The sequence below is a fragment of the Procambarus clarkii genome, chromosome 1 (assembly GCF_040958095.1).
Source record: "Procambarus clarkii isolate CNS0578487 chromosome 1, FALCON_Pclarkii_2.0, whole genome shotgun sequence".
Classification (NCBI taxonomy): Eukaryota; Metazoa; Arthropoda; class Malacostraca; order Decapoda; family Cambaridae; genus Procambarus; species Procambarus clarkii.
Window position 1 is genome coordinate 19,686,563 of NC_091150.1, and position 14,670 is coordinate 19,701,232.

The following is a 14,670-nucleotide window of genomic DNA, read 5'->3' on the forward strand; positions in this document are numbered from 1 at the left end:
GGCATGGCAGTGCCTACACCAGTAGAGCGAGTTTTCCATAGGTTATGATCAACAATTTTTTTCCGAGAGACTTGAAGCGTGTACTGTACTTGGATCTGCTCCATAATAGTATACTTGGTACATCTGCCACTCATTTGATAGTCTTAAAGCCTTAGAAGTGAAAGTGTTACATTGCTTATGTTTGCACATACTTTACTCCCAAGTTTATCATCCCTAAAGTCTAACCACGGAGAGGTTTCCTTTTTTCTTCCACATTTCTTCAGACCAAACACCTGAACAGGGATACAAGTTAGGCTTCAAAGCATCATTACTTTCTGAATTTCACATGGATTCAGTTTGAAAATTTGAACTAGAAGCAGTCAAAAAACAACTTTTGCCACTTTCACTGTTATCATGATCAGTCTCTTGTACGTTATTCTTCTTACACTCCTCGTTTTGTTTACAAAAGAAGGAAGTCAACATTGTTTGCTTAGAAGCCATGATGGGGTTGTTTGTGAGAAAAAAACCAGCGTTGAATGTAATGAAACGCCATTTTCTGGGTGAGCCCCGGAGGCTCCCTGGAGCTTATCGGGCTAATGTGTGTTATGTTAGACCGGGACATTAGCTAAGGAGTTCAGACCTACCAGGGACCAGCGCCAGAACCTGGCCCCTTCAGAGAGGTTTCAGGGAGCAATGGCCCTGGAAAACCCCATATGGTTGGGGGTTTTCCTTATCTGCCATCGACCGGGGTTAGGCACCCAGAAAGGTAGGCGTAACAAAACAAACCCCACATGGTAAGAAACTACAACAAAAACCGAACAGAGAGGTAGAAAACTCCCTACAATCCCAAGGAAACAAGCAAACAAGCAAACATCACACTTTACTGCCGCGCCGATCGTCCGCGCAGCCCTCCCCACCCCGGGAGGGGGAGGGGGGAGCCCCGGACCTACCGCGCCGGCTGCCAAGCTCCAGTTCGGAAGCTAAGCTTCAACCAACGCGAAAAAACCGCCGACCGGTGGGAGGGAGGGTTTCCAGGGAGCCTCCGGGGCTCACCCAGAAAATGGCGTTTCATTACATTCAACGCTGGTTTTCTGTGGGGAGCCCCTACGGCTCCCTGGAGCTTCATACCCAAAGAGAAGGAAAAGAAAGGGCTAACCCGGGAGGCGGCCGCCACAAACTCTGCAACGCAAAGCCAAGACAACCGGTCGCAAACCTGCGACCCAAGGCAACAAGAACGCCCAAGAACAGACGCACACATGGATGGGCGGCCAAAAACCTGTGCGACCCACAATTCCCTGCGCCCGAAATGAGCCCGAGACGTCACCAACACAGCAGCAATTGCTGCAAACGTCTGAACAGCACGGGCGCAAAGACAGACCGCAGTAAGAAGGAAAACACTGCGGACGACCCGGGAGACCCGAGCCCTGAAAACAGGGAACGAAGGAACCGGATCAACCACAGCGCATCCCCAGGAACGGTACGCCGGCAACAGCAAAAAGCACAACTGGACAACACAGGACGCACCCCCCGGCCAAACCAAACAAGTACTAATACCCCAAGAACCCCTCCGGAAAGCAGCCGTCTCGACCGTCGCCAGGACAGAGAAAGGCTGCACACCAATAAAGCTACCACCAGTACCAAAGAGGAGGAAACTAAAACCGAAGGGGCTACCACAAACGGAGGGGAAGAGAAGAAGGCACCCTGAACAAGGACCAGGATGGCTCAGGCGACTCATGAGCAGGCCGGAGGGGAAACAAAACGCGAGAAGACGTAATAAACGTCATACAGTCTCCAAGACGAAGCTCGCAGGTGGGACACCGTCAACAAAGCCACCTGAACACCATAGAGATGGCGATACCTGCGTCAAAATACCAGACGCGAAGAGCCAAAGAGAAGGCCGAACCAGTCACGGACAGGACCGATTCGGCCTGCTGAAAGAGGCGAAGCCTCAGGAAAAACGCCCCAGACACGAACCACACGGTTAACCAAACCCCCTGTGGTTCCGGCAAGAACCACCAGAGAACAGTCCAAACAGAGCTGAATGGTAGAGTACCTAGTGACCCAAACCCTCCGAAGCGCAAACCAGACAGCCATGAACACCTGAACCGGGCTGTGAGCCCGATGGACAGACAGACTCCATCAACCTCGGCCGACCTGGTGAGCACTGGTCACAAAGCCCCAGCCGAGAGACGACCCGTCCGTGAACACATCGAGCGAAGGCTCGGGGAGCCGCCAAAGCACGGAACCCCGAAAACCCCAAAGAGGAAGCTGGTGACGCAGCACCAACACCAGATCCCCAGAGGAACCCAAGGAATGCAAGAGGCGGAAGTGGAGTCTCCGTAGGAACCAACCGACGCCGGAGCGAAACCCGACTCCGCGGGCAGACAAGCACGCCGAAGTGCAAACTCCCGCACAACCGCCCAAGCAACCGCTGAGCAACCCGGGACCCCCTCCTGAACAGCCAAAGGCGGGACCACAGCCACAGCAACACTTCTGGAGGGAAGACAATGAGGGGCCCCAAGAGCCTGAAACAAGGCCCAGGTCCGAACCCGGGACGGAAACAGAAGGTAAAACCTCCAGATCACCAGGAAACCAAACCCAGCGATCTGGAAAGAACCATCCCCTGGCGAGCAGACAAGCGGACTGACTGGGAGCCCACTCCAGCCAGTCGTCGAGGTAGGCCAGACACCGAATCTCAGACGCAGACAGGGCACTAAGATCCGGGAAAGATGCAAAGAGTATACAAAGTGCCCTTCACAAAATAGGGAATGCAATAAAAACAGCAAACCTGAAGCCCCACCACCAAAGCATTGTATGACAATCATATGAAGACATATTATGACATATGACAATCATTATATGACAATATGACAATTATAATCAAAGCATTATATGACAAAGAGTGCTGGGAAGACGGGACACCACGAGAGTAGCTCTCATCCTGTAACTACACTTAGGTAAGTACACATAGGTAATTACCAACCGTGCTAGCCCCAGAAAAACTGGAGAGGAACGTGCCAAGAAGTGACCTGGAGGTCCAGGTCCACCATCCATGCACCCGGCCCTAACAGAATCCGAACAGGAGACAACAGTCCTCCGAGCAGGGCAGAGGATCCAGGGCGCAGACGGAAGTAGTCCAGAAGAACTGCAGACTGGAAAAGCTCATGACTGCAAAGAGCAGACGGGAAAAGCTCATGACTGCAAAGAGCAGACGGGAAGCCCAGAAGGATGGGGCGGATCGACCACGCCCCACGCACCCACGAAGAGGAAATGACGAAGCGCAGGGAAGAAGCCCACCCCGCCAGCTCTGAACCCCCCCCAAGGGGGAGAAGCCGTCCTCCGACGCCAGCAGAGGCCGGAAGACAACCCAAAGCGCCCACCAACAGCGGGACCAAGCGAGAGGCAACAGAGCAAGCTGCTCCCCCAGCGCCCAGTCAACAGAGAAGGGAACAGAACCCCTTCAGAAAGAAAAAGTACACTACCGAAGTCATGAGGAGAGACTACGGGAATGAAACCACACTTCGCTGGAAGAGGAAGTGAGGGGAAACCTGATCACCACATACAAGATACCCAAGGGAATCGACAGGGTTGAGAAGGACAGGATACGTAACAAGGGGCACTAAGAAGTAATGTGGCGACTCCTCACACAAGGAACGAGGCTGACCCCCATACAATGTCACATGTAGACATGACAGAGCCCAAGAGGCACAGGAACCGATACACCTGTTGACGGACGGTTGAGAGGCAGGACCAAGGAGCCAGAGCTCAACCCCCACAAGCACAACTAGGTGAGGACATATAGTGTAAAAGCACAAGCCGCCGACTAGTGGCAAAGAGCACTACGCCGGCCAGGCAAAGAAGGCACAAAACTGCATCAAAAGGCCCACCTCGACAGCAAAACCACAAAGTCCCAGCACAACCACAACATGTGCCAAGACCCAAAAAGCTCAGTCTGCAAGCCAGGAAGACCCCGGAACCCCAAAAGGCAGAACCGGGTCACATGAGGAAACAAAGTCCCCTGAACCCACAAAAGGGGGCCCAAGAGGAAGAAACCTCCAGAACGAAACCAAGGAACCCAAAGGAACCCAGAATCGAACCAGGGGGAGCCCAAACCACCACATTTGCCAGCGGAGAACACCACTAAAAGGCAAAGCACAGACCCCAGCAGAACGCCCTGGGAAAACGGTCCCAACAGACCGAAAACCGAGGGGCAAGGTGTGGGAGCAAGCATACCAGCCAGGGGCACTGAGCCTAAACCCAGAGGCTCAGACCCAAAATCAACACCCAAACGTTCCCAGAGAAACAGGCAACGGCAAGAAAACACCAGAAAAACAAAGAAACGACAACAGGAGAACAAAAAACCCTGCAAATTTTTTGAAAACTCACCAGAGACGCTCGCTCGCACACCCAGACGCATGTAAACAAACCGCAACGCCGCCCTGGTGGCCACGCCGGGAAACCGGCAGACGAAAATGGCCGCCAGCAGGGGCTGTGACTGACGCTTAATACACAAAAACACGCCAGCAAATGTGGGAAGCTAGCAGACTGGAAGGGCGAAAAACGACGCCCAACAGCAGAAAAACCCCTGAAGGGGCAAAACCGCCCCAGAACTGCTAGTAGGCATCCCCCACAGCCCCGGGAACCAACAACAGAGGCCCCGGGGCAGAGCCGTCCTCCAAGCCCTCCGCCCTGAAAGAAAAGCAAGAGCCCATGGGAAAGGCAACAAGAAAGGGCCGCTGGTAAGACCCAGAAGCCTTGGCAGGAGGCACAGGCTCAAACCTCCGTCCCCAACCCGAACGGGGCATCCCCCGAAAACCGCCCGAGTCTCTGCCGCAACTGAACCCCGCCCCGACCCAGAAACCCGCAGACGGTCCGGAGCCGGGAACATGGAGAGAAAGGGGCGAGCAGCACCTAACCAAACGGGGCGGCCACGGGGCATTCGAGTGGGAAACCAACCTAGCATGTTGCAGCAACCTAACCTAGCTTGCAACACGGATGCCGCCTGTACTCTGAACAGTAATAACATCAGGAGAGTACTGGAGAACAAGCAGAGAATCACTCGCAAGACTCCGGGTCAAGGTGTCAGTGACCCAACAGGCAGCATGACGGAGGTAAAAATGGCGACTGTCACCCGGAGACAAGGGAACAGCAACCAACGATCCCGTACACGACGGGTTGAAACCCGGAAGACACATTCAATGGTCCCCCGAGCCCAGACAGGGGTTTCCAGGGCCCGTAGGGTAACAACTACGGGAAGCCCGGGCAAGGTGTTGCTAACCGGTTAAGAAACCCAAACATAACAAGAGGGTAGATTATAGCACTGAAAACCCCTCGAGACGTGTACAAGCACGGGGGCCTAGCAGAGGGCCGCCAAACACTACCAGTGGAACTATAACCACCTTAGGCAGACCCCCACCAGGCAAGAAAATGAAAAACAAAAGAAAAACCCCGCAAAAGTACACCGTCTCCAGAGGCAACAGAAACCGGCCGCCGCTTAGGTGGCAGGCTGCGCAACACCTTGATGCCCTAACCAGCACAATACCAATCCCTACCCAGGGCCAAACAAGGGCCCCAAGCCCCAGCTGGCCCCAAGGGCGAGGCAAATGCCGAGCAGCAAGAACCTCTACGGGAATGGTTCCCAAACGCCCCAGGGAAGATAACCCTGTAACGCAAGGGCAGTACTCACAGGGCGCTTAGGGAAGTCAGCCACTAAGCACATGCAGCCCCGGCACTGATGAAGTACTCCTGGCCACCGCACACCACAACACACGGCAGTGAACGCCACACAAGGCAAACACCGCCTAGGAAACTGAGGCCAGAGAAGCGTCAATCCCGGTTGACATTAGCGAACGAACTGGAGCTTGGCAGCCGGCGCGGTAGGTCCGGGGCTCCCCCCTCCCCCTCCCGGGGTGGGGAGGGCTGCGCGGACGATCGGCGCGGCAGTAAAGTGTGATGTTTGCTTGTTTGCTTGTTTCCTTGGGATTGTAGGGAGTTTTCTACCTCTCTGTTCGGTTTTTGTTGTAGTTTCTTACCATGTGGGGTTTGTTTTGTTACGCCTACCTTTCTGGGTGCCTAACCCCGGTCGATGGCAGATAAGGAAAACCCCCAACCATATGGGGTTTTCCAGGGCCATTGCTCCCTGAAACCTCTCTGAAGGGGCCAGGTTCTGGCGCTGGTCCCTGGTAGGTCTGAACTCCTTAGCTAATGTCCCGGTCTAACATAACACACATTAGCCCGATAAGCTCCAGGGAGCCGTAGGGGCTCCCCACAGAAATGCTTCTATATTAGAGAGAAATCCCCAAGCACCAGCCACCACTTTACTAATGCCACTGAAACACACATGCATTGTTGCCAACGCAATATGTCACATCCTGCTAGAACTCCACCCCAAAAAGCACTAAATTATGTCAAGTTGTGTGTAGAAGTTTTGTCATTTTATCTGCCTAGTATTTAATAATGAAATATACTATTGCATGGATAAAGAATAACTGTCTAATGAACTACAGTACTGCTAAAGCCATGAGCATTATCGCTGAATATTTGTATACAAAGCGGTAGGTTGGCAACTTTATCTCATACTGTTTGTCTCACATAAATGGACAGGAAGCATTCATGTGCATTGGGTATTATGTTTCCAGATTCATACCAGTACAATTAATCCTGTTTACTTTTTAAATATATAAAAAATTGAATATTATTGCATCTTTAAAAAAATTAAGAAATATTATAACATTATTAACTTATTAGTGACATAATACTAATATTTTCCTGAAACGATCAACCATCACTCACAAGCCATCAACACCCTTCCCCTCATCCTCTCTCCCTTTTCCCCATTCCATCATCCACTTGCCGAGGTGCCAAAGCCGTGCTCCGGCGAGCTTCGGCAGCACTGTACCAGTGGTAACAATGCGGGTCCAAGCTGTGTGGCAGTGCTGTGACCTGCTGCTTTATGTGCTACCCATGGTTGGTTGCTGTATAATCACCTCACACCCAGGAGGGGTGCTCAATTTTTTCCAAGATGGAATCTGTTTACTAGAGATCTGAAGAACAGGATGTGAACCAATGTACCTGCAGCAGCTTTAAATCTTGCACTACACATAAAATGTGTAGTGCAAGATTTATTGATGTGTGCGCTACCAATGAAATTCTCCTGGTTGATATGTGCAGTTGAAGGGTTAAGATTAGCATGCATGAGGAGCCATGGATAGAACAGTCATAGGGCTTCCACCAAGAGAAAACCCAGAAAGCTGTGTACATTTCCTGTACCCTCATGACGCTGAATTGTGCACAGTACCAAGCAACCACAGGGAATGTGGACTTTTACATGAGCAAAATTCTCCTGTATGAGATAGTGGAATGAACCCTTCTGAAGGTAGGCAATGAGATGAACCACAAACCATGGAAGAAGTGTCAATAAAGAATTGCTGACCCATGACACTTTGTGTAAGGCACTCAACCTAGACTTCCAAAGAGGTACAGAAGCAGTGGTATCTTGACAAAACAAACCAAAAAATAGCTGCCCTCTCAACACTTCAGCAACCAAGTCTCGAAGCTTCACCCATGGCAGGAGCAACTGTAAATGTGACTGACGACCCATAATAGGAACCCGGAAATCTCAAGAGAAGCTAATTTGATTTTCAGGGTTAAGCCGCTTGTGGCTCCGTCAAGCTGACATGGTACCATCTACTAGATTGCATCAGCCATGGAGTTCTATAGGCCTACCGGGGACCAGAGCCAGACCCTGGCTCCCTCACAGAAGTGCAGAGAGCAGTTACTTTTCGCCACCTCACCGGGAAAAAGCAGCCAGAAACTCACCGAGTCAAAACTAACCACTGCTGGATTGATAAGAGATCAAAGCCTCAAAACCTGCCTAAAGAACTCCTGCAACTACTGTATGTAAACAATAAAATTCTCTCAAAACTGGCACAAGCTCATTTGCCCCACCTTTTCCCAACTTGTTTGCGGGGAGGGGAAGTAGCTCTCTGCTTGCCAGGGTCTGAGCTACCAGTCCATTACTGATGTATCAAGTTATATTCCTCTCTTCCATGCTGGCTTCAGTGTTCTGCCTGTTCAGCTCAGTGGTGTGGTGTTTGCCCATGGTGACTTTTCCTGTACACCGCCGTGTAGTGTGAGCAACCCTTTAAGTGCACTGCAGCTGCATGTGCTCAGTGTTTCCTTCCTTGAGTGCTTCCCAGTGCAACCCTTGCATTGCCAGAGTTATCTTCTCTAGTGTGTTCAGGAGTGCTCCCTTAGAGGCCCTCCTCACCTGAAGGTAAAGAGGGGACCTCATGTTTCTCCCCCCCCCTCCTCCCAAATGAAGGGTGGAGATGGGGTGAACAAGCTTGCACTAGTTTCATGAATTTTGTTATTGTTTACATTGCTGGGAGAATGCTTTTGGCTATTTTGAGTCATAAATATTTCCTTATAACCAGCTTTGGTATATTTTGTTTCACTGACTTTGTAGGTGAATCCCTGGTGGTGGCAGACATGATTCAAATTCACTGACAATTTTATCATAGTGCCACTGCTCTCTCTGCCTCTAAGGGGACCAGGTTCTCGCTCATGGTCCCCAGTAAGCCTAAAAGCCCTCCATGACTGATGGCACCTAGTAGTTTGGCACTATATCAACATTTTAGCTTCAGGGAGCCACAAAGGGCTTCCTGCTCCAGAAAACTGTGCTTTTAAAATTGCACACCCCAAAATTAATAGGGTCAATAGATTAGTATTTATGTTTTTTAAAGTTAGAACATTTTTAAAGCAGGTTATGGACACACATATTAAATTTTAACAATCACAATTATAAGGTTAATCTTTTTAAGTTAAAATTTTCAGGGCTGGCCCTTCAGTAGCTTGCTAGTGCATTTGGTACTGTTACTTGAGAGAGAGTGAGCTACCAGGTCTCTGGACTTGAGAGGTCCAACACCATGAACACAATCTCACATGCTCCTCAACAACAGGGCATCATGACAGATTAAAGATCGATGCAAACCAAGAAAATTACAGTATAAATATTTTAAGTACTAGTGAAGCAAAATAAATACCAATTTTGATTAATAAGATAAAAGAATTAACACAAAGCACACAGTAACTTGCTAAAGGTAAACAACAATTGTGCCAATACACAGCACCCCATCAGGTGGCAACTGAATTTACCTGCCAAATTCAGTTGCCAGGCTGCCAGGCAAAAACTGAATTTTGCCTGGCAAAAGGGTCCAGCTGGCAAACCACCTAATTCACATGGCCTATAAAGCCTATAAAACAGATCTTTGCAGGGATATTGACTTCTATTTTTGTAAATAAATGGTGTAGTATCTTGTGCTGTTCCTATTTACAATTAACATTTGTGTTATGTTAAACACTTTGTCCCTTGCCTAATAGTTCACTCCAACTCAGCCTAAGTGATATCTTTAGAATCAGAGTGCATTTTCCATATCCTTAATGGAGTTATTTTCCTCGAGTTATTCATGTGTATTCCTGAAAGAGGTTTCTTTTTCAGAGTTGCCCACTACTTGGGCTTAGTATCTGGTCCACAATGCCAGTCCTGTTGAAGGAAGTGAACTAGGGTAGTTGAGTGCTGTGCTCTGCTTCACACTTAGCCCCAATTCAAGTTTTGGTACTTTGTGTTCAGTCAGGATTTCACTTGGGTTGTGATTAAGGATTCTGTTATTTTATGGGGTTAGGTGTACTAAAGCTGGTATCACTTTCCTTATGCCTGGCACATCCACCGTTCTTTAATGGCTCGAACAGCCAGTTCCATTTGAGGTTCGTATTGAGGCTCGTACCCACTTGGCAAATGTCAGAACTGAGGAGATTAGAACTTAATTCTAATCTCCTCAGGAAAGAGCAGAGGACAAAAGAAAAGCTGAAATGAGAGCCAGGGCCCACGCCGAGTCAAAAAAATGAGCCAGCACAGCATACTAACATGTAAGACAGGTGGTGAAAAACAAGAAAACGGCCTCCCAGAGGATCGCAGCATAAACCTTAAGCATGATCACCAATGCCAAAGCAACTCAGACAAAAACAAAAACACAACAGGAACCTTCCTTGCCAAACACTCCCATATTCTCTGAAAGCCAATCAGAAGAAAGCTCCAGGAGGATCAAGGATCGCATGACAGAAGAAGCAAATGTGCATGGGTATGTAAATTGTCAGCCACTAAGACAGCTGACAGATGGGGAACCTGAGCATGGACCTGCACAGGACCCACGTCATGGGAAAGGGCAGGAGAGAAGGGGCACGCAGTGAGGGGGCTCCAGAGCCCCCCCCCCCCAGAAAAACCTGCAACACAGGAGACACTTCCCGTCAATCAAGCATGCAGGTATGGCAAAAACTGCACCAGGCCCCCAATGAAAGCAATGGAGAGTCTACCACCCAGGATGACTGGTACATCGTAACGCACCCATTAAGAGAAGGAAGAACCAAACTCAAGAGAGGCCACTTCCAGTAGACTGAATCACACAGTAAGTAAACACCAACTGCCTTCCGAGCCTCTGCGGGGGAAACCCTGGAGGCAGAGAACATCTGGAAGGATGAATCCGTAGTGCCCAGGGGCACCTGGACATGAACCCTGTGGAAAGCCTTGCCTAACTTGGACTCATATAGGAAAGGAAGATAAGAAAACCCCACACCCAGCAACAGAAGACCATCTGGAGAGGACAAAGCCCATGATCAAAAGGAACCCAAGACTTCCAATAGGATGTCCCCCAATCCTTGGGAACCACAGCCTAAGGACCCGAGGCAGAGCACTCATCCATGCCCAATGCCCGAGAAAGAAAGGCGGAGTCCGAGGGAAAAGCTTCGAAGGAGGGAGTAAGCTGGGAGGACACAGAAGCTTCAGCTGGAAAAAGCGGCTCAACTGCCTTTGCGCACACATCAAAAGGGGTAACCTCCAGAACTCCCCAAGCCCCATCCTGAGCAACACCCTGCCCCAAGTCCGAAACCCTAAGACACTTCGGAGCTGGATACAGGGGGAAGGAGAAGGGCGAAACCTGCCAGCCGGAGAATAAGGGGGTGTGGACGGAAGCATGGCTGAAGCAACTAACATCACCAAATCCGAATCCCTAAATATCAAATGGGACAAATCCACAGCATCCAACCGGGCACACAACGTAACTCACTGCAACACACAATACCTGTGATAAAAAGCAACCGCTGCTTGATCCCTCTGAACATCCACAGAGGAACGGGCGAGTTGAAGCACATTTGAGGGAACAAGTCCCACATGACTCAGGGTCATAGGTGTCACCGACCCAACAAGCAGCACGGCAGAGGCAGAACATACGAACATCACTCGGTAGCAGAGGTGACAAACAACCCTCAAATTTGGAGGTTACCTACCTCGAGGTTACCTCGAGGTGCTTCCGGGGCTTAGCGTCCCCGCGGCCCGGTCGTCGACCAGGCCTCCTGGTTGCTGAACTGATCAACCAGGCTGTTGGACGCGACTGCTCGCAGCCTGATGTATGAGTCACAGCCTGGTTGATCAGGTATCCTTAGATGTTTGTCTGTCTGATGGAGAAGGCGAGAGCAGGCTCAGAAAAGGTATCTATAGTTCAAGCAAGCCCTTGGGGGTTTTCCAGGGCCTGCAGGATGAATGAGCCCTGCTGGAAACTTAGGCACTGGGGTCAGCTACACCTGGAAATTCTGTCAAGGCAGGCAACCAGACCACTTGAAGAATAAGGAAAGGCCAAGGGGGTAGCAAAGGGGTTCCACTGCACACATCCTAGGCATGCCTAATAAGGCAAAAAGCAGAACCTCCTAAGCAAAAGGCAAGTGTAAAGTAACAAAAACACCAAAATAAAAAAACCAAAGATCAAACTGTGGTAAATGAGCAGCCAGGAAAAACCTTGCATGCTGTGCTATAAGCAGGCTATAAGCAGGACATTCAGACTGCAGTTCACCCCACCAGCCAAAAACACTTCCAAACCTGAAGTAAAATAAAGTCCCAGACCCCTGGCTTACTTTAAGGGACACAGACCACCCTATGCATGGAAGTCCTCCCTAATGTGAGTGTTTCCCGAATGACCTGTATCATTCTTTGCAGATGACACTAGGATCTTCATGAGAGTAGGCAACATAGAGGACACGGCAAACCTCCAGTCAGATGTAGATCAGGTCTTTCTATGGGCTACAGAAAATAATATGGTGTTTAACGTCCCCACGTTAAAAGGATACCTCCAGTCAGATGTAGATCAGGTCTTTCTATAGGCTACAGAAAATAATATGGTGTTTAACGTCCCCGCTCCAAAGGATACCTGATCAACCAGGCTGTGACTCATACCTCAGGCTGCGAGCAGCCGCGTCCAACAGCCTGGTTCATCAGTCCAGCAACCAGGAGGCCTGGTCGACGACCGGGCCGCGGGGACGTTGAGCCCCGGAAGCACCTCAAGGTAACCTCAAGGTAAGGACCTAGGGAAGGCAACCCTGACCGCACAAGGGTAGTACTTACAAAGTGCACAGGGAAGAAAACCCCGAATACATGCAGCTCCAGTTCACTAAACTCCGGGCTCACGCATAACTTACTTGTAAGAGAACAGCCTATAGGCAAAACACCACTAGAAAATGGGAGACCAGATCTAGAGCGACGTCAACCACTAGACACAGACATCAGTCAAGAACTGGCCAGTGAGGGCCCAACTGCTCTGGGTCAGCTACCCCATTTGCCCCCCCTCCCCCACCCTGCCTCTAACAAAAGGGAAGGTAGAGCTAATTAGCAGGGGGAGGGGGGCTAGTTTCACAAAGTTTAGGTTGTTTTTGTTTTATTGTTGGGCAAGTTCTTGAACACATTTTGGGGGCTACAGTCTCGTTTTAAACCTTACAGTGGTCAGTTTTGATTTGTCTATCTTCCTGGGTGCCTTCCCTGGTGATGGCAAAGATGATAACCTTTAAATGAAAAGTAATCATAGGCCATCGCTCCCTGCACCTCTCTGAGGGGACCAGGTTCTAGTTCATGGTCTCTAGTAGGCATAAAGGACTGCACTAATGTTGATACTAAGTAGTATGACACTTGGTCAGTGTGATAGCTTCAGGGAGCCCACAGGTATCCCCCCAGAAGGACTGACAGTGACCAGCAAGATTAAATAATAGGCCACCAGGATCCTGTCAGAGCACCAAAACCCACGAGTCCAAAAATTGGCCCACAACATAGTGGAGAAAATTGCAGCTAATGCCACTTATGAACACCAAGGGCTTGAGGGTAGACTGCAGAGTATGGTACACAGTCGGCATCCAGAGGAAAACAAGCCTTGAAACAGAGACTAAGGAAAACATGGCCAACCAACAAGGCATCCACTGAGGCAGAACTGGTAGCACATAAACATCAACGAGAAATGTCACCACAAGGCACAACAAATAATGCACCCCTAGCTAAACCAACCAAATATCAATCACCAAATGACCCCTCCCAGAAGTGAACCGACTCATTCTACACAGGAAAAGAAGGAGAAAGCAGCAGACAAACAAACTGCTCACCAAGGCCAAAGGATCAAAACTCCCCATCTCTGGAGGAGGGTATGAACTACCCAATCCTGACACCTGGAGGTGAGAGCCAACAAAAACCTTACTGAGAAAATATCTCCAAACAAAGGGTCAAACAAGAAGGTGAAAGAAAGACGAAGACCTCGTCAAAACACCAAGATTGCTCAGATGGAGCAAGAGCCAGCCAGCAGAAAAGAACACCCAAAATAACTTGCAGAATGGCACTGGAATAGTAACAATGCCGAATGCGAACAACAATGGCTCTACCAAAGCCGAACAACGAGAAATGACAGTATCAGGCAGAAGAAGCTGAACTGCTAAGATAATTATAAAATGAGAACAGAATCTGCAGAGCAAACATCAAAGAGAGCTTCAGGGAGCCACTGTGGGGGCTTCCCCAGAATGCACATAAATTATTGGGACCATCTCAAAGTTCTCAAAATATACTCTAAAAAATAAAGATGAGAGGGGTATCGCACAATAAATAAATGGAAGATACTGGAAGGCCAGGTTCCATATTTACACAGTAAAATAACAACATATTGGAGTAAACAATATGGTAGGAAATGTGGTTTAGAACAAATGAGCAGGAGGGATGCCATAGGCCCAATCAGAGATCACTGTATGAATATCAGAGGTCCATGGCTATTCAATACCCCCCAGCAAGCATAAGAAATATGGCTAGAACAAAGGTGGGCTTTAAGAAAAAAATTAGACACATTCCTGCAAGAAGTGCAGAACCAACCAAGTTGTAGTGGATATGTAAGCCTGCGGGTTACTCCAAGCAAGAGTGTTGGAACAAGTTATCACAAGTGAAGCCTGACCCCAGGCCGGGACTGGGGAAGTAGAAATACCCCCAGAACACACTCCAGGAATGATTCAGGTAACTGCTGGATTCCTTCTGTTGGCTGGAATTCTGGGGGTGTGTCAATGTATCACTTTCTTTGAGTTTAAGGTCATCATACTTTGTTCTCCCTGGGAGACCGGATCTTTTGGCGATTCACCAGCCATTCCGGGCCGATTTGTCAAGCATCCTCACCTTGCTTGTGTGGTGCTTGTGTGGGTGTCATGTTGCCTTTCTGCTGCTTTCCACAGCTCTAGTTAGTTCATTCCATTGTTCTTGAGTATGCAACAAGGAAATTTTGAGGGGTAACACCAAAAATCACATGATGGATTTATTGAAACACCCTTTTATGGGCCGTATGGGCCATTCAG

At 49.4% G+C, this 14,670-nt stretch overlaps 1 protein-coding gene across 1 annotated transcript in view; it reads right to left on the reverse strand.

Annotated features, from left to right (window-relative positions):
- Nucleotides 1–14,670, reverse strand: part of LOC123753965 (Inositol 1,4,5,-trisphosphate receptor) — a 402,759-nt gene that overhangs the window by 249,071 nt on the left and 139,018 nt on the right.